We start from the raw sequence: 20,154 nt of genomic DNA, 5'->3' as shown, positions 1-20,154 counted from the left end.
TCGTACGTTGATAGGTGGCACCTGCATTTTTCAAACCAAAAGGCATAGTAACATAGCAGTAAGTACCAAACGGGGTAATGAATGAAGTCGCCTTTTGGTCGGATTCCTTCATCCGGATCTGATGATACCCGGAATACGCATCAAGAAAACACAGAAGTTCCGCCCCCGCCGTCGAATCAATGACTTGGTCAATGCGCGGCAAGGGGAACGGATCCTTCGGGCAATGCTTGTTCAAGCCAGAGTAATCGATGCACATTCTTAGTATTTCAGTGTTCTTTTTTGGTACAAGGACGGGATTCGCGACCCAATCGGTGTGGATAACTTCTATTACAAAACCTGCTTCTAGTAACTTTGCTAGTTCCATTCCTATGGCGCGGCGCTTCTTATCTCCAAAGCGTCGCATAGCTTGCTTCACCGGTTTAGCCCCCGGATTTATGTTGAGGTAGTGCTCGGCGAGTTCCCTAGGTACTCCGGACATGTCAGAAGGTTGCCATGCGAAGATATCCATGTTAGCACAGAGGAACTCGACGAGCGCGTCTTCCTATTTGGGGTCCATATTGGCTCCGACTGAAACCTGCTTGGAAGAGTCGCCTTTGATGAGGTCGTGCTTCTTGGTTTCTATCGCGGCCTTGAAGGAGGTTTTCTGCTCGGAGATCTGCTTCTTGGTGGTCTGCATCTCAGTCGGATCCACCGCGGCTCTGTAGCCTTTCAGCTCTTCTCCAGATATCACAGACTCTGCGAAGGCGGCTTCGCCCAACTCGCACTCATGAGCCTTTTTGTAGTCTCCGGATACGGTAATCATACCTTTAGGACCCGGAATCTTGAGCTTGTTGTAGATGTAGCACGCTCTTGCGTGGAACTTGTGGTAGGTGGGCCTGCCGAAGATGACGTGGTAGGAGCTCTTGAAGGGCACAACTTCAAACGTGATTTTCTCTTCGCGGAAATTATGAACATCGCCAAAAGCCACGGGAAGTGTGATGCTGCCGAGGGAATTCGCCTTCTTACCCGGAACCACGCCATGAAACTCAGTGGTGCTGTGTTTGAGCTGTTCCTTGGTGAGGTTCATCCGCTCTAGAGTCTCCAGGTACATGATGTTCAGGCTGGCTCCGCCATCCATGAGGCACTTGGAGAAGTCATACCCGTCTATGCGGGGGCTTACAACCAAGGCGTAGCATTCTTTTGGCACAATGGCAGGGTGATCCTTCCTGTCAAATGTGCACGGGATTTCCGACCACCTGACGTACTGCGGCACAGCCGGAACTATGGCGTTCAGGATCCGGGTGGCTGACTTGGAGGCGCGTACCGTTGGTGTCCCGAGGAAAGTGTGGTAAGCCCCCACGCTCTTTTTATCGAATGGATTGGATTTACCTGCGGATCCTGCCTTGGGATCCGGCGAGTTATCATCCTCATCCATCGCCTCGGAACTATCTTCCTCTTTGTCCTTGTTCTTGCCCTTGCCACCTTTGCCGCGTGGGCGGTGCTTCCGGGCGCGCTTGTAACCTGCCTCCGGGTCGTTCTTTAGATCATTGACCCACTTGCAGTTGCGGTTGGTGTGAGTGGACTTCCCTGTAACCGGATCCAGGTGGGCCAGGCAGGGCATGTCTCTGTACTCCTCGTAGGTTTGCGGGGCGCGGGATCCGCCAGCTGTGACCTCAGAGGTATGCTGCTGACCCCTGCCGGCTCCGCCTCCACGTCCGCGTCCTCTTCCGCCTCCTGATCCTCCGCGTTGAAACGCCATGGCGACCATCTCGGATCCGCCATTCTTCTGGTCATCAGGATTCTTGCGCTTATGGCTGCTGCTGCTACCGTTGTCACGGTTCTTCTTTTGTTGATGCAGGGGAATTGCCGTTGCTGCTAGATCTCCGCCTGCGTCGTCATCGGTGGCAGTGTGATCGCTGGCGATGGTGATCATGTCGTCCAACGTCAGTTTGTTTGCATTGACCAAGCAAGTTAGCTTGTGTCGCAGCAATCCTCCTCGCTGCAAGCCCCCGATGAAGGCGTGCATTGCTGTGCGGTTGTCGACGTTCTCGCACTCGTTTCTGCATGCCAACCATCGGGTGAGGAAATTCCTCGATGTTTTGCCCTTCTTCTGGATACATGCCTGCAGGTCGCTTGTTGTGGCAGGTCTCTTGTAGGTGCCCCTGAAGTGTTTCTCGAAAGCGTTCTTCAGGTCAAACCAGCAAAAGATGGAATTCTTCTCGAGGTCGCTGAGCCAGATCCGGGCTGGACCTACAAGGTACAACTGAAGCATGCGGCAGGCGATGTTAGGGGTTCCTCCGGCGAAGGTTACAGCATTGTAGTAATCCTCAATCCAGGTATCCGGCCTTTCCGTGCCATCATAATTCTTCAGATTTCCGGGTAGCTTGAGATTCATCCTTGGCTTTGGTTCCTCTCGAATCATCCTGCCAAAGCATTTTGGGCCAATGTAATCAGATCTGTACTCATTGAGGCGTTCTCGGGCGTCGCGCGGGCCGTGGCGAGGAGATTGTGAACAAGAGCGAGATCGGCGACCGTTGCCTCCGCCTCCACCTCCGCCGCCACCGCTAGGTGGTGGTGAGGGAGACCTGCGAGGTGGGCGGTCCGATTTCTTGCTTCCGCCATCTGATTCTCCTCGGCCTTCTCGGTGCTGGCTCCGGCTCCTGTGGCTGCCTTCGCCATGGCGCTGGCTGCCCTGGCCGTTTGGGCGAGGTTCCGGGTCGCGGCTCCGGCGAGGCTCTGGGTCGCGGCTCCAGCGAGGTTCTGGGCCGCGCTCCTCATTCCGACTCCTCCTGGGCTCGGGCTCATGAACATTGTTCTGGTTCCGGCGAGGTTCCGGCGAGCGCTCCCTGTTTCTTGGTAGCACGTTGTCGCGGATAATAATTCCACCATGCCCTGGGGGCCTGGTGTTTCCGGCTGGACTACGGCGGCGAGGGGGTCGCGGGTAACCATTGGGCGGAGGAGAGGGGTTGCGATATTTGTCTCGTCCAGGATACATTGCATCCTTTCCCTTCCTTGGATCCGACGAAGGCGTCTTTGACGGAACGGGGATCGGATTTGGGTGTTCCCTGGTTCTTCTTCTGCGCTCCGAGGATCCGGTGTGTGATTCGTCATCGGGATGCCGATCGGCGCGGGCGTCCTTCTGCGCGGTAGATACACAGTTATCCGGATTGGATTCCAACCTGCGCGAAGTATCCGCCTTGCTTTGCTGCTGCATTGCTGAAGCGACAAGTGTGCGGAGGTAGTTGATATCGACCTCTTCGTCCTTCTTCTTCAACAGCTCCGCAGCTTTTAGCATGTTGTCCTTTGGGGTTTCCAGCGGCCGGTGCTCTGCGGGCGTGGCGAAGTTGATCCTGCGAGGCGGAATTGCTTCTCTAACAATTCGATCGGCCTCCGCCTGCGCATAGGTCATCTTTACTTCCCACTCTTTCGCCATGCTCTTGACCTGCTCGAGTGTGGCAGTAATTTCGCGATCCTGCCTGTCAAATTGGTCCGCCAAACCTGCAGCTTGCTCCCTTTCTTCCCTTAATGCGGCTTCGGTATCGGCGAGCTTCTTGGCTGTGGCCAGCATTTCCTGTCTAGTGGCCTCTAGAGCCTCCGGATCTGCGGCGTCGCCCGGGGTTATAGGTTTGTTAAGAACTGCTCGCGCCACCATCTCCTCAGCTGACAGGAGTTCCTCCGAGGAAGAATCCCTGCGGGGTCGCTCCCGAGACATTGGAGATCCTTGGTGGGATGGTTGAGGGTCAGATTGGCTGGTTGGTTCCTCAGATCCAGTTTGTCCCAGCGCTGCTACCGTTGCGAGAACCTGCTTAGGCTGGGCGGAGTCGACTTCAGGCTGATCACCGAAACCGTACTCCCCTAGCTTGCGAACGAAGTCATCAGACTCCATGGAGGGGGTATCTCCCGAAATTGGGCTCAGATTGCCCAAAATCGACTCTTCAACCGGAGCTCCGCTTTCTCCGGCAGGCTCAGCCTGATCCGGATCTGCGCCGTTTTCCGGTGCCTCTACCTGCTCAGGACCAGCTCCGTCTTCTTGAGGGGCGGTTCCGGCGGTATGGGCCAAGAAGTGTACGAAGTGGCACCTCTGCTTTTCTAACACCTGGGAGACCCAGGCGGATCTGCATTGGTCTTCCACCGTTGTTTCCTGCACAGGGGCGGATTGGGTGGGCTTTGAAAATTCCAGATCCGAGGCGAAATCTTCCTTAGGGAGCTCCTGCATCTCAGATCGGATCTTCGCGACAGCGTCCAGCTCTGCGGCGGTCGCGTCTGCGTTACTTACCAGTGGGTTTCCGTCGGAATCGACGGTTTCCCCGATGAAGATGTGTATGCCGCCAATTGGGACGATGGAGAGCTTGACGGGGTTTGTTCTAGCCGGAATCCAACACTCATCCGGAGGGACGATCGGCAGATTTCCGGCGTAGAGGATGCGCCCCACAGCGATGGTGTCGTCGTAGCTTCCCATGGCGGAACCCTCCCGGTTCCGGCCTCCAGACGCCACAGGCCCCACGGTGGGCGCCAACTGTCGTTGCCTATTCGACGGTACCTCGGAGGAGGGATCCTCACGAGGGGGAGAAGAAGGAGGGGCCATAGGGCGGAGTGCACACGGGACGGTGGTACGCGAGTTACCCAGCTTCGGAACACCTGCACGATGACAGGGCCTACTGCTGCTTGTCTGGAATTATCTGGGCGCTTTCGCGTTGTTACAATGAGTTGAGGTTGTGCCTCTAGGGTTCCCAAGATCCGGCTTATAAAGGCGCACGGATCTAGGGTTTACATGGAGAGTCCTAGCCGGATTTCAGATAGCCTAGCTACGGTACAATATCTTGCCGTGCACGTCAGGATCCGCCTTCTATATACGTCGTACTGGATCCGGGTTCCTCATGGGCCTCCGCGGATCCGGGTTACTCCTAATGTCGGTACGGATCCGGCTTACTTATCCCGGGCCGGACTTCTTCCTTCATGATCAACAGCAACTGGGCCGCCCGATGGGCCACATGCCTCATCACCATCTGTGGGCCACCCGGGCTTGCCGGATCTAGGCACTGTCGATGGTACACCCATGAAGTATACCCACAACAAGTATCAAGAGGAGGAGGAGGTCTACTTCCAAGGAGAAGAAGACCACTTTGACCAATTTCCCAACCAAGGCAAGATAATACTCTTGCAAAGTGCAAAGCTCACCATGAGCAAGGCATTACCCATTTACTTTATGTTCATGATCCTACTTCCCAATTTTACTTTACAAGCTTTATTTACTTTTGTTTTATCAAAGTATTCTTGATTTATGATTTACTGGGTTAGTATTGAATTAGTACAAGAGTATCAAAGTTAGCCTAGAAGCAAAGCAAAGTACTTAGCACCCCTCATACCTAGATGCTAGTGCTAAATTAAAAATGACTACTCTAGATGGGAACATGTGTTTGTGAAAATGATGATGTTGAAAAACCTTGGAATGATGAGTCATTTCCATTGAAAGATTTTGAAGGTGAATATGACATGAATTTGACTTGGTGAATTGGCTAAAAACTGATGATTGAGTTGGATGCGATACCATTCCAATTTTTGAGTACCCCCACAATACCTGATTATGGGTAAGGCTTAGCTGGAAATTTATGTGTCTTAGTATGGGTTCCCTCTGAACACACATCATATGGGTTATGCTTGAGGCTGCCTCCGTTGTTGAGAAAGGATGTGAATTGAGGTGAATTGTACAGCCAAGCCCTGTGCAGTTCCCAGGTTAACAGTTGGTTTTCACCGGGAGGCCAAGCTCATGGGGAGAGGTGCCTATACTAGGGTGTGTAAGTGAAAGGTTAACGGTTGATGATCCGCGTACTTAGTTACGATTATTCGGGGTTTATCCCTGACGGATGTAATCAAATGTTGTGGCACAAGTGTGCAACCTATGCAGAGTGTAAACCTATTCGAATAGCCGCGTCCGCGGATATGGACAATTGGAAAGGCCATACAGTTTCCGTCATCAGAATTTATATCTATGTGACTTATGAATGTGAACCTGAACGGTGACTTTGAATTTGAATCACAACAGAGTTGTGGGAATGACACTAATGTTCCCACTTGAGTTAGTTAGCACATGAGGAGTTGTTTACTAAAAGGTTTCTGAACTAAAATTGGCTTTATGCAAATAACCTTAGAGCTTAGAACACTCTCCATAGCAATGTTAGTACTTACATTAGTATTAGTTTGCGAGTACTTGAAAGTACTCACGGCTTTGTCCCTGGCTATTCAAATGGCCAGACTATGAAGCCGAGCAGCAGTACGAGGATGACGACCAGCAGGACGTCTACCACAACTAGGAGTTTCCGACGTCAAGAGTTGGCCTGTGGACTAGAGAGTCCATTTATCTTTACGCTTCCGCTATGAACTTGTGTTTATGCGTTGATCAATAGATCAACTATTCGTGTAATATGGATCATGTGATTCCAAGTTGTAAGACATTATGGTTTGTAATGAATGATGACTGTGATACTTAACTATTATGCCTCGCAACAACAATATTCCTGGGATTGTGATGTATGACATAATAGGCATCCGGACTTAGAAATCCGGGTGTTGACAGCAGGGATGCTCCAGAGCAGCAGAGAAGGGCGGGGTTGGACTTGGTCCACCCAAAAATCCAGCATGGGCTTCAATATTGATTCTGCCCACAAGGTGTTTGTAGAAATGGCCGCATGAAATTTTTTGTTGAATTTTGGAAATCTCTTTGGTGGATTGCATTCATATAATATTTGAAGTAGATTGGTGGTGGTGGTGGTCAATTTGGTGTTGATTTGCAAAGTTTCAAAAATGGGGTTGATCTTCTCTTTGATTCAAAGTCTCCTCTTGTCTCTTCTATTCTGGTCAACCTGGTCAAAGTTAGGACTAGTGGTCAACAGCAAAGTTTTTCACCTTGACATGGTCTTGGATGACATGGGGAGAGTTAGTCAAGGTTGGTTTAGGAAAAGTCAAAACCAGGGGTGCAAAGTGGGTAAGATGTTATAAATGGGCAAAGTGACCATTATCTTATGTGAGTTGAATTTGAATTCCTCTTTGATTTGAATTGAGTTTCTTTGATTCAAAAGGGTGTGTTATTGATATATAAGTGTTTTACAAACAATGGCACAAGCCAAAGTGGCCTTGGTTGAAGATTTGCAAAAATGGCTAAATGTGTATGTGAGTGAAAATGGGATTTTCTCCCTATTTGATTTCTCTCTTTTTGATTTGATTTTTGTTGACTCCAAAGTGATTCTTATTAGTTTAGGAACATTTCCAAACCATTGAAACCATTCCAAGAGGTCTAGCTCAAAGATTTGCAAAAATGGCCATAACACATAAGAAGTGATGTGTCAATTTTCTTATTCTTGTAATTTGCTCCCCTTGCTTTACTTGGGCAAGGTTGAGGGTCAATTTAGTGTTATATTAGGTTTAGATATGGTTTCACACCATTTGGTCAAGGTATAAAGGCATAGGTCATGAATTGGGTATTATGGCTATGTGTCACATATGCCTCTATGCATATGTTGCATTTGATTTTTAGTTTGATTGTTCTTGGCCCATTTGATGTTGTTGAGTGTTGAAATGGTATAGAGGAGTGATCCAACCATTCACATCAAGTCCTAGGGTCAAGATTCTCAAATTCACAAATTTGCATTTTACTCTCATATGCCTCTATGGCATTTTTAGTTTCTTTTTATTTTCTTTGGTTTCAAACTTGGAATTGATTTGAGAAGTACTAGATAAGGTTTATGAAGATTTTCCACTCCTCTAAATAAAGTGGAAAGGTCTAGGGTAAAGTTTTATAAAATAGCCATAGGCACATATGCCTTTTTCTTATTTAAACTCTTTTTATTTTATTTTAACTTGGATGGTAAAAAGGAATGTGAGGTTTAGGGTTTAAGAGTATTTCAAATACTAATTAAACAAGCAATCATGGCAATAGCACAAGAATTAAACAAGATCTCTAGGTATCAAACTTAATTTAATAAAAGTTTTTGTTGGTTCTAAAATTTGGAACTAGGGAAATTCATTTTGTTTGTTTTGAAATTTTTGGGATGTTACAGGGGGGCCCTTCTGAATGTTAATATTTGTGTTGACCAACAATGTATGAGCCATTTATTCCATTTCTCTTGTGCATCGGACTTGTTGGTCTCACTTGGTCTCACTTTCTTCCATTTTCATCATAGTAGGAACTGGAAGAAATCCCCGATGCAAGCGAGCCTGGTGGGTAGAGAGGAGGGAGCAAAGGAGGAACCGGATGAAGACCACTTTGTATATATCTCGAAATTGTGAAATTTGTATGAATTAAGAGTTGTATGTAAAACATTTGACACTTGCCACTATATATGTATCTCGATCGGGCTCTAAGTAATGTGATGATGATGTCTATATTATATATGTACAATGTACATGCTATTTATATTATATCTGCATATTTCTGTATATTGCTGTATATAACCTGTATATTGTTGTCTATAACCTGTATGTGTATAGCAGGCAGCACAAAATCGTGTATAATACAAGTAAATTCTGTGGCGCACTGAAAATCAATTCTGTGGCGCACCTTTTTCTGTGGTGCACCTAAGACCTCGTGCGCCACAGAAACCTTAATTCTGTGGGGCACGTACAGGTGCGCCACAGAAACCTTATTTTTGTGGCGAAGTTTCTGTGGCGCACCGACCGTGCGCCACAGAATCATTTTTTGGTGCGCCACTGATGAGGCTTTCCCTACTAGTGGTGCCACCATATGAATAACCTGCAAAAAGTGAAAATAATTTTTCCTGTTAAAGATAATATCATTTCTGATCCTCCATATAGACCAACATAAAGCGGAAACCCCAATCCGGATAAAAGCCTTAGATTGTCTATCTACTCCATTCAACCAATTACCAAACATATTAGTAATATTTGATGGAGGTGGAAGATCATAAGTGAAATTAACTGTACGCTAAAGAAGCTTAGCTAAAGGACACTCCACAAATAGATGTTGTATAGTCTCCTGATCCCCACAGAAAACACATTTCGTACATCCATTCCAGTGAAGTTTGGCTAAATTATCTTTAGTCAATAGGACCTTGTTGCTCAAGAACCACATAAAAATCTTTATCTTAAGAGGCACCTTAACTTTCCAAAGATATTTTTGCAAAAAAGGAGTATGGTCATTCAGAAGATCTTCATACATAGACTTAACTGTAAAGAATCATGTTGATGTCAAATCCCAAACAAATCGATCATTATCTTCACTCAATGTAACCCTCATCAGTTTGCGACATAAGTTGACCCATGAGGTCCAATTATTACCACTCAATACCCTACGAAAAGTAATATTGAGTGGTGGCTGAGCTAAGAAATGGGCAATTGTTACATTCTTGTGATGTAGAATGCTATATAGTAATGGATACTGGTGTGCTAAAGGAGTTTTTCCTAACCACGTATCTTCCCAAAAGCGAGTATTCATTCCACCCACTTTGAAAAAACCTCTAGAAAAAACTCGCCCTTAACCTCCATCAACCCTTTCCCAAAGGGAGAATCGGTAGGCTTAGCTTGCACCTCAGATAAAGTCTTATGCCTTAAGTATTTATTATAAAGTAACTTTTGCCATACCCCTTCTTCATTAAGAAGTTTAAAGAGCCATTTGCTCAGTAGGAATTTGTTTTTAAGCTCAAGGACCTCAATACCCAGTCCCCCTTGATCCTTGGGACGGCACACAATGTTCCATTTTGTAAGTCTATACTTTTTTTTTTTTCATCGGATTGCCAAAAGAACCGAGATCTATAGAAGTCTAGCCGTTTCCTTACCCCAACAGGTATCTGTAGGAAGGACAACATAAACATAGGCAAACTCGATAACAGTGAATTGATCAGGACTAACCTATCACCATATGATACTAATTTCCCTTTCCAGCATCCCAATTTGCTTTCAAATCGAGTCTCCATCGGATACCAATCAGAATTTTTAAGTTTTCTGTAGTGGATAGGAATACCCAAGTATTTAAAGGGGAGTGATCCAGCATCACATCCAAAGATCTATTTGTATTGATTCTCCTCTTCCTTGGCCTTTCCAAAACAAAAAATCTCACTCTTATGGAAGTTAATCTTAAGTCCTGATAATTCCTCAAACAAACACAATATTAACTTCATATTAACCGCTTTCTGGAGGTCGTGCTCCAAAAAAAGAATAGTATCATAGCGTATTGTAATATGGAGAGGCCACCCTCAACAAGATGAGGAACCAACCCTCCTACTTGGCTATCCTCTTTTGCTCTCTCAATTAAGATAGCTAGCATGTCTACTACAATATTAAAAAGCATTGGAGACAACGGGTCCCCCTGTCTTAATCCTTACTTTGTCTGGAAATAGTGACCAATGTCATAATGTACCTTAACACCTACACTTCCTCCTTGAACAAACTGTTGAATTATTTGACCCCTTTCAGAGAAAAACCCTTCATCCTCAAGGTCTGTTTTTAAAAAGGCCATTTGACTTTATCATAAGCTTTTCCGAAATCAATTTTAAACAAAACCCCATCCATCTTTTTGGTATGTAACTCATGAATTGTTTCATGTAAAATGACCACTCCTTCTAAAATATTCCTCCCCAACATAAAGGCTGATTGGGTTAGTTTTATCACTCTCGGAGCAATCCCCGAGATACGATTAGTGCCAGCCTTCGTAAATTTTTTGAAACAAACATTTAAGATACAAATAGGTCTATATTTTTGTATCTGAACTGCATTCTCTTTCTTGGGAAGTAATGTGATTACGCCAAAATTCAGTTTGTAGAGGGGCAATTCCCCTTTACTAAACTGAGAGAACAGCCCCATCAAATCACCTTTGATTACTTTCCAAATTTTTTGATAAAACTCCGCCGGAAAACCATCCGGATCAGGAGCTTTATTGAGTTCCATCTGTGAGATTGCCTCAAATACCTCCTCTTCAGTAAAAGGAGCTATCAGAATCTCATTTTCCGCTTGTGAAATCTGCGGTATATCATGTGTTGCATTCTCCACTAATGAAATAGTACTAGGTGTCGGTACCCCAAATAATTTCTTATAAAACTCGGTAATATAGACCTTCAAGTTATGTTCTCCAACAATAGTTGCCTCTTCTTGTTCTAATTGAAAACTCGGTAATGAGGCGGCGACAGTGATAGCTCAGCAGTGATAGCTGCTGACAGTGGAGCCTCCTCTTCCGGAAAAAGGTTGACTTTAGTTGATGCGCGTGTCTATCCAATCTCCCTTCTTACATTATGAGCATGTTCTTGTTAAATAAAACCTTCATAGAGAAGTTGGATAAACATAGACGACGTTTCTTTTGGCATGGAAAAAAACAGAAAAGGGATACTATATGGTCAAATGGACCAGAGTTTGTCGTTCGAAAAAGAAAGGTGGTTTAGGTGTTAAAGACCTAAGGAAACAAAACATAAGCCTCCTATGCAAGTGGTGGTGGAAACTCGACACCCTGGATGGTTTATGGCAGAAAATTGTCAAAACAAAATATCTGAGGAACAAAACTGTGGCTACGGTCACTTCTAGATTCAATGATTCCCCGTGCTGGAAAGCAATGTTGAAAGTCAAAGATACTTATTTGGCTGGAAGAAAAGTAGTGTTGAAAAATGGAAGCATTACCAGGCTTTGGAAAGATCCTATCATGGGCGAGCAACCTTTCTGTGAAAAAATTCCTGTTCTATTTAACCTATGTCACCATTAAAAGTTGCAGGGAGGCAAACTTCGAAATTCCTCATGATGATGATGATAAGATTGCTTGGTCCTTGAACAAGAATGTTGTTTTCTCAACCAGATCAATGTACACTCTCTTGGAAAAACCCCTAGCCGGATGTAATAACAAGTGGATTTGGAAAGCTAAAATGCCACTGAAAATTAAGATTTTCATGTGGCAACTTTGCCAAGATGCTATCCTTACTCGAGAGAATATGAAAAGAAGAAAATGGCCTGAAACACCAACTTGTTCCTTCTGCAGGCAAGTCGAGTCGAATGACCATATCTTCTTTACCTGTAACACTTCGAGAGTGGTTTGTAGGGTTTTGGCTTCGGCCATGGGGGTGAGATGTATCCCTACTTCTTTTTAGCAAGCCATGGCTTGGTTTCATACTTATTCCTGGCTTTGAGAAATTCTATACCATCATCATTGCAGCTGTGTGTTGGGCGATCTGGAATGTGAGGAATAAGATCACTTTTGATAAACATATCCTGAGATCGCGAGTGAAATTTCATACTTTGCGGTGGCTTTGATTGTTTACTGGACAGGTTTGCAAAAGGCGGAGGACAAAAGCTACTTGATGGAAGGCGCGGAGAAGATGGTTCAGGCGGCGGCAGCAGTCTACTCAAGGCGTGCAGCAGCTACGCCAAGCCAGACGCAGCTGCTGTTGATCAAAGGAGCCTAAGACACCCTTGCTGTCCGAGTTTGCTGAGAGTCGACGATGATCTCAAGCTTTTGATGTTGAACTGCTGCTTCCTTTGATGTTTTGTTATCTGCCGTCCCCTTAGTTGTGTGGTGTGAACCTGTTATGTCAAGAACTTGTTATAGGTGGTGTCAGGTTTTCGCCCCATAGTGGATATTTCGATGGCGAGTATCTGGCACTGCCCCAACTCGCTTCCCTTCTCCCTATCCCCTCTCTGTTGTAACATAATTGTACTTGTTCTTTCCGTTATTATGCAATGGAAAGGGGTGTGGAAGCCCGGTTGGAAAAAAAGCTGCTGATACGTATGGACTGGACAGGCTCAAGCTGATTTGCGAAGGCAAGCTCTCCAATGGCATCGATGTTGACACGGTACCGACAACTCTAGCTTTAGCCGAGCAGCAACATTGTCCACAGCTGAAGGCCAAGTGTATCGGGTTTATCATTAGAAGTCCCACAGTTCTTGATGCTGTGCTGCCGATGGATGGGTACAAGCACCTGGAGGCGAGCTGCCCGTCAGTACTATCTGACCTTCTCAAGTCAAGTCTGTACATGGGAGGAAGAACTGATGCATAATCAGGTGCTACTTGAGGTCCAAAATATGATCGATGCATAGTCTCTGTTTGTGCTGGTGATGTATGTAGGTCTAGTTTACTTCCCAATGAACATGATGTTCTGCTAGGTTCGTCTCTGTTTATGCATAGTCTCTCTCTCTCTCTCTCTCTCTCTCTCTCTCTCTCTCTCTCTCTCTCTCTCTGCTTGTTATGCATGCATGTTTAATAGTAAATAAATTGTGTTTTTGTGACTTATTTTTTGTGCAACATTACTACGTTTAGTTCCTGTTCACTGTGGTCTAGTGCTTTAGTGCTAAATGTTTCCAGATTTGCTATCTGTGTCCTATATACTTGTGCCCTTGTGAGTGGTACCTGACCAGTGTGTGCAGGGCTTGACAAGAACCTTCTGTTAAGTGATGTTTAAGAGTCATTATCTCACCTGCAGCCCACACAATCCTGGCGTGTGTTTTCGCTCTGTATACTGGGAGTTCTATGAACATTTTGTCACCAAATTTGGGAATAATATTACGAAAATTCCATCTGACAGTGCTAGTCAACAAGGAAGATGGCTCATATCTTACCCGCCGAGGGCCAACATCCTAATGAAGGGATTTTGATATATGTGTGGACATGTAACAGAGTTCTCAGTTGATTTCAAGTTGAAGGGAGCTCCTAGCTAGTACATCCTCTGTTCTATAATGTAGTAGTTTGTAAAAAAAATTATCATAAATACAGAGGGAGTATATCAGTAGCTTTAAAAAAAATCATCATAAATTTGAGAGCTCTAGTTTTTTTTATCTGAGGCCATAATTTTCAAAATTCCCCCTTGGATTTTTTGGATGCTGTTCATAAGGTAGTAAGAGGCTTGTTCTATTCATTTTTTTGTTCGAATGAAGATATGAGAGGGTATTTGGGAGTGGCTCGTGTTCTGATATTCTTCAGTGCTTGCATGATTACCAAATGTGGGATTTGATTTTTAAATGCTTCTTTTTTTAGACTCTGATCATTTGGTGAACAGATATCTCATCCGCTTTATAGCCTAAACTGTAGATCCTTAACCTCATGTCGATGGATGTGTTGCTAATGATGTGGAAATAGACTTGATTAACGATCTGTGCTGCTAGGCCCCTGTGAGATCAAGTGTATACGAGATCATCACATAGGTTCAAGTGTATACGATTTGTGCTTGTCCTGATGTCTAGTTAACTTGTGTCATGTCTTCCTACGAACCGAATCTCACCTAGGTTTGGCGTGTAGTAACTTGAAGCTCCCTGACTCGTGCTATGAGCAACTCTACTGCTTCCAGTGCCTCTTCACTGTGATGTAATTTAGTGCTAAATGTTTCAAGATTTAGTTTACGTCTCTTGTATGCTTGCCAGTGGCTAGTGTGGGCAGGGGTTGGCAAGAACCTTCTTGCTAAGAGATGTTTAAGAGTCATTTTCTCACCTGCACCCATGCAATCCTGGTGTGTCTTACACTGTTTCTAATGGGATTTCTTTTGAACATCTTTTCGGCAAATTCGGGAATAACATTACAAAACTTCTATCTGAGGGTGCTAGTCCCTTAAGTGAACAATATCCTGCTTTGTATAGTATTGTTCGTCGCAAAGGTGATACCATTGCCACAGTCATGGCTGTCTCACCCCCGAATGTGACGTTCAGACGGGTTTTGCTTGGACGGAGGCTACAGGCATGGAATGCCCTGATACAACGGCTTGGAGATATTCATCTATTGCTTGAACCAGATGAATTTGGATGGAATCTTCATGTAGATGGCACTTTCTCGGTCAAATCTTTATACAATGTGATCCTTATAGTTGATAATAATAAGAAAATTTGGAAGATGAAGATACCATTAAAAATTAAAATCTTTGGATGGTATCTTCGTCGAGGAGTTATTCTCACCAAAGACAATCTTGTTAAGCGGAATTGGCACGGAAGTACACGGTGTATTTTCTGTCATCATAATGAAACCATTAAACACCTATTTTTCCAGTGCCAATTTGCGAGATCTATATGGTCAAGTCATCCAAGTAGCGTCTACCCTGTATCCTCCGACTAGTGTGGCCAATGTTTTTGGCAATTGGCTTCACGGTATCGATTCAAGGTCATCTACAGATGTACAAGTATTCTCCGTTTGTGGTTACCTCTTCAGCGAGTGGAGAACCGAGACCTGTTTACGGAGATCTGTACACGGTTGGAGGCTACGGCGAGGGATACTTTTTCCCTACATGGGTGGCAGCATAGTCTACGGATTGAAGCGCCACACTCATCTTAGGCGTTATATGATTTATCGTTTCGATATGTATTTCGCCTAGTTTTTTCCATCTTTTGACTTGAGATACTTAAACGGCTGTGTGCATGGCTGGATGTAATAGCTTTTCAAAGTAATAAAGCATCCTTTATCGAAAAATCCGAGGGTGCTAATCTCAATGGAAGATTATTTATATATTATATTACTTGCAGTACAAGAGCCAACACCTGAACATTAGCGGTGTCCACATTGTATGTCTTCTAAAGCATCCTGATTGATGAACTTGGATATCATTTGTGGACATTTTTTACAATGCTTTATGTAGAAATTGAAGGGAGCTAGCAATCGTTGATATGGTCAAAATTCCTTTGACTTTTGTGAACGTGATAGTGCCGTAGTGGCATTATTTTTGACACCAATTGCTCGCCGAGGATTTTGTGAAGGTGTGATCGCGTGCATTTGACCGACCAGATTATTTTTGTTTATGTGCCTTTTGCCAAGATCTTTGGTCTTTGACTACGGTATGTTGGGCCGGCGACTTTATTTCATGGCCATTGTTCTGGTCGACGTGCTAGCGTTGAAGTCTCTATGTCATGTTTTGGTGCAGATGAGTGTCTAGTGTGGTGATTAATATTTGGTCCGGCTCATCGCTAAACCCTAAAACCTAAACTCTAAATCCTCACGGCCGCTCTCCACTAGGCAGAGCGGGCCTTAATCCGGCCGCTGAAGCACACCAATCTGGTCGGATTGATTCGCCTGACAGACGGAGGGATACCACCCGACCCTGCTCGTTACCGTCGTCTCCTCTATCGGTGCGACGCGGACGCAATGCCCCGCTCCCGTGGCCCGCTCAAAAGAAGCACGTCGCTGTTGGGGCTGCAACATGCAGCCCCTCTTCTTCTACCTCTCAGCTATCTCTCACAGCTAACTCACGAACAGAAGAACACAAGAAATTTTTGGGTGTCAGCTGCCTCACGCAGCATGAGCTTTTCTCTCCTTCTCTATTTCTCTATTCTCTTCGTGTCAAACTGAAACTTGCTGATTACAAAGTCTTAAATAGACTCACGCACACCCACGCACGTTGGCCACACACAGCACTAGCACACACCACTAACTCCACAGAGCACTAACCCACTCACGCACCAAACCAAGAACGGCTGATCCTATCTGTTCCTAGAGTCACTCTAGTATATAATTCACGGCCAGGCCACACATCCACATGCAGCTAACGAACTAAATAAAATGACCACTGATTCACTCGGCTGACACTGGACCATGCAGACCGTCGTTCTCCTTCCTCTATGAGCCATGCCGCTTCACACGGCGGTACTACATCGCACAGCACCACGGCATCTCGCCAAGCACCCTGCATCACACAGCGGTAAGCCGGTAACTCGGCATCTCGCCATCGATGCGCTCAGCTGGAACTTCAACGGCCTACAATTCCTAGTAACTTGAAGTACATGCTACAAAACTAAAAATGTAGATACATGAATCAAGATTAAAGCTAACAGTCGCGAGCGGACGGCTTCTGCTCTGGTGGCGCGCGCGGTGAGTCGTCCTGTCCTCGGCCAGATTAGTTGGCACGCCTTTCTCGTCACCTGCTCACATGTCTAAAATTTGTTAACGAGAATCATTCCTTCCTACGGAGAAACATTTGATCTCAACCATTTCTAGTTTTTTTGATCTCAAGGCCTGTCATAGAAGAAACTTCGATTCTGACTCTCCGGGCCTTCCCCATGGAAATTGCCGGCGCAAACCTCACAGAAGTCGTGCGCTCGTTGAGGCTGCTCAAGATCGAGGGGTACAGCATGATCCAGGACATGAGCAGTGACGATTGCTTCAATTATAAGTGGATTTTCGACGGGTATGAGTGGGAAATCCGTGTATATCCAAGCGTCCTGAATTCCACGGGTTTGGAATGGTTCGTTGCAGTGCGTCTTATCTTTCTTAGTGAGCCCCGAGGGTGCGCTGTCAGGACGACTCTACGATGTAGCTTGGTTGGTCCGAGACGAGTGCTATGCGATGAACATCGTGAGACGATAATATTCAGGAAGTCCCAAGATAGCTCAGAAAAAATTGCGCTAACAGGAGAGGGTTATATCGATGATGATTCTTTTAGCGTACAATGCATCCTTGAGGTTTTTAAGGAACTGCCAGATATCCCAACAGTCTCGTTTAAAGAACTGCATCTGCCATCCTCTAACTTGCACCAGCATTTCGCTCAACTCCTTCAGAGCGAGACGGGATCAGATGTCACATTTCTCGTGTCCGGCGAGTCTTTTGCTGCGCAGCCAGATATCCCAACTGTCTTTATGGCCGAGTTCTTTGGAGACATGAGCGAAAAGTGCTCGCAAAATGTTGAGATCGAGGACATGGAGGCTGCGGTATTCAAGGCGCTGCTTCAGTTCATCTACACTGACACGGTGGCAGAATTCGGAAGGCATGATGAGGCGGACGAAGAGGCCATCTATACCGACACTGTGCCGGAATTTGGACAGAAGGAGGAGGTGGTAACGGTGATGGCTCAGCATCTACTTGCGGCTGCTGACAGGTATGGACTGGACAGGCTCAAACTCATTTAGTGTCGGCGAGCTCTCTCGTGGCATCAATGTGGACACCGCAGCGACAACTTTGGCTTTAGCCGAGCAGCACAACTGCCCAGAGCTCAAGGAGACGTGTGTTGAGTTCATTATTAGAACGTCTGCCACTCTTGATGATGTGTTGATGACAGAGGGGTATAAACACCTGGAGGCAAGCTGCCCTTTGGTGGTGATTGACCTTCTCAGGTCTGCGCGTGGGAGAAAAAAATGAAGCCTATCTTGGTGATAAGGGTCAAAGAGTTGAGTATATCTATTTGTGCCTTTATTGTGTACCTTCGAATAAAATTAAGAACTTGTGTAGATGTGTATATGTCGTGGTCAACTATTTGCTTGTATTTACCTTTCACTTTGATGTAATTTTGTGCTAATTGGTTTATTATGTATTTGTGCTTGTTTATGGAAAGCATTGACAATTCATACATGAGTGTGCGCAGACATGACTGCCTCAGCTGCAGCCACAATAGTGGTATGATTCACTCTGTATTCTATTCTGCGAGTTTTTATGAACACCTTGTCATCACATTTGGGAATAGCATTTAGCAAATTCCATCTACCAATTAATATTTTTATTTTTGTTTGTTTTGGAAATATAAGTCTTCTATTGATCTACCAGTGGTAGATGCCAGATATTGATCTCTCGTCTATATGTTATATATAGGCTAAGAGCCAACACCTGAATGCTTTTAGCGTTTCCTTTGTATGCTTTTCACAGCACCCTGGTTACAGCGTTTTGAAATTACTCGTGTATTAATTTACAAAATATATTATCAGTGGAAATGTAAAAAGAGTTAACAGTGTCTGTGTAGATCGAATCGAGCTAGCAATTGTGGACGGTGAATTTTGTTCTATGTTTCAGCATGCAACGTCTGTGTTCCTCTGATGAAGTTTGGTGTCTTCGTGATCAGGTCCATTTGGGAAATCCTTGACTGCTCCAGGTTCTTTGAAAGCAAAAGATATTCAGCAATGCAACTTATGCTATGGAAGCACAGGTACTTTTGTTATTTGTACACGGAGTCACAACATTATCTTAAAAAGTTACTAGCACAGGTACTTTTGTTATTTGCGGAAATTCAATTCGGCTCCCGGGTGCGTATGCTCCCTCTACCAAAAAAAAACATATTTCGAAATGTCAAAAATTTTGGATAATGTATGTGCATTCGCTAAGTTTCACGAAAAACCAATATTTTTGTGGTCTATGTAAAAAGTAGAAATTTTATCTTGTGAAAAGCATTATTTTTAGCACTGAATTTTGTCTTTTTTACACACGTCACATGATAAGTCGATTTTTTATGAAACGACTTTGTGAGCGCGTAGCACGTGAAGATGTACGTACAAATTTTTTGTTTCAATTTTTTGAAATTTAAAATATACATAAGATGCATTTCAAAATATAGGGAGCATATGCACCCATGTTCCAAAACACCACTCCCTGTTATTTGTACACGAAGTCACAACATTATCTTAAAAAGTTACTATTGCAACAAGCTGTAAGTAAGTAGCAAGAAAAATTTCAAGGTATATGCTATGGTTTGGTTTGCAATTTTGAATCATAATACGAAGTTCTAAAATATAATTCACTGGACTGGAAAAACCTTCGACTAAAAATGAGTGGTAAACTGAACACATCTAGGTAGAAACTCACCATAATATGATTCTTTTTTTCTTGTCGCTGTATCATCACTGGCGGAGCTAAGTAGGGGCCAAACCTATGGCCTGCCCAGGATTTTTTGTAGAAAGTACTATACCAATTCATAGATAGCCAAATAGTTAAAAGTTCAGTTCACTGATACTAGCAGAATCAGATGCGCAAGAGAAGTTTGGTAGTACTGCATCCACGAGACGAGGACCATCGTCCATTCCCTAAATATTCTCGTTCTTTTGCTCTAGTCATTGAGGCACTAGGTTCGCGAAAACTCAGGGTCCCAAACAAACAGGGACTCGGAGAAATGATTCGAGCAAAAGCTGCCGGTCACTGTCATCTCACATCGTATGTCCAAGGGGTTGCCATAAGAGCACTAGCCCAAGGTCAAGCTGCCTGGCAGCGTCAGGTGCAGATACAAGCATGAATGGAAGAAGGATCTCATTCAGAAAAGAGACGCAAAAACATGCATGGAGAAGAATCAAAGGAGACAAGGAGCCTACATGCTTGGAAACAGAAGAAAACTCTCACCATATCCACTACCGTGCCTCCATTCAGTTTACACAGAATATCTCTTCTGAAGAATATTGCAGCAACGCAGATGCGGTGGAAAACATACGGTTAAATGAATCAGACCTGACAAATAGTATGGTTCAGGTTTTGGCTCTTGGAGAGTACCTTACTTTGTACTACAGTACAAACTAACACAATCAGATGGT

At 44.8% G+C, this 20,154-nt stretch overlaps 1 pseudogene; it reads left to right on the top strand.

Moving 5' to 3' along the window:
- Positions 1–16,911: 16,911 nt before the first annotated feature.
- Positions 16,912–18,007, top strand: LOC139834000 (BTB/POZ and MATH domain-containing protein 1-like; annotated as a pseudogene).
- Positions 18,008–20,154: the final 2,147 nt, after the last annotated feature.

The sequence above is a fragment of the Lolium perenne genome, chromosome 7 (assembly GCF_019359855.2).
Source record: "Lolium perenne isolate Kyuss_39 chromosome 7, Kyuss_2.0, whole genome shotgun sequence".
NCBI classification, from domain to species: Eukaryota; Viridiplantae; Streptophyta; class Magnoliopsida; order Poales; family Poaceae; genus Lolium; species Lolium perenne.
The sequence above is the reverse complement of the archived record's forward strand: the minus strand, read 5'-3'. Positions and strand labels throughout refer to the sequence as shown.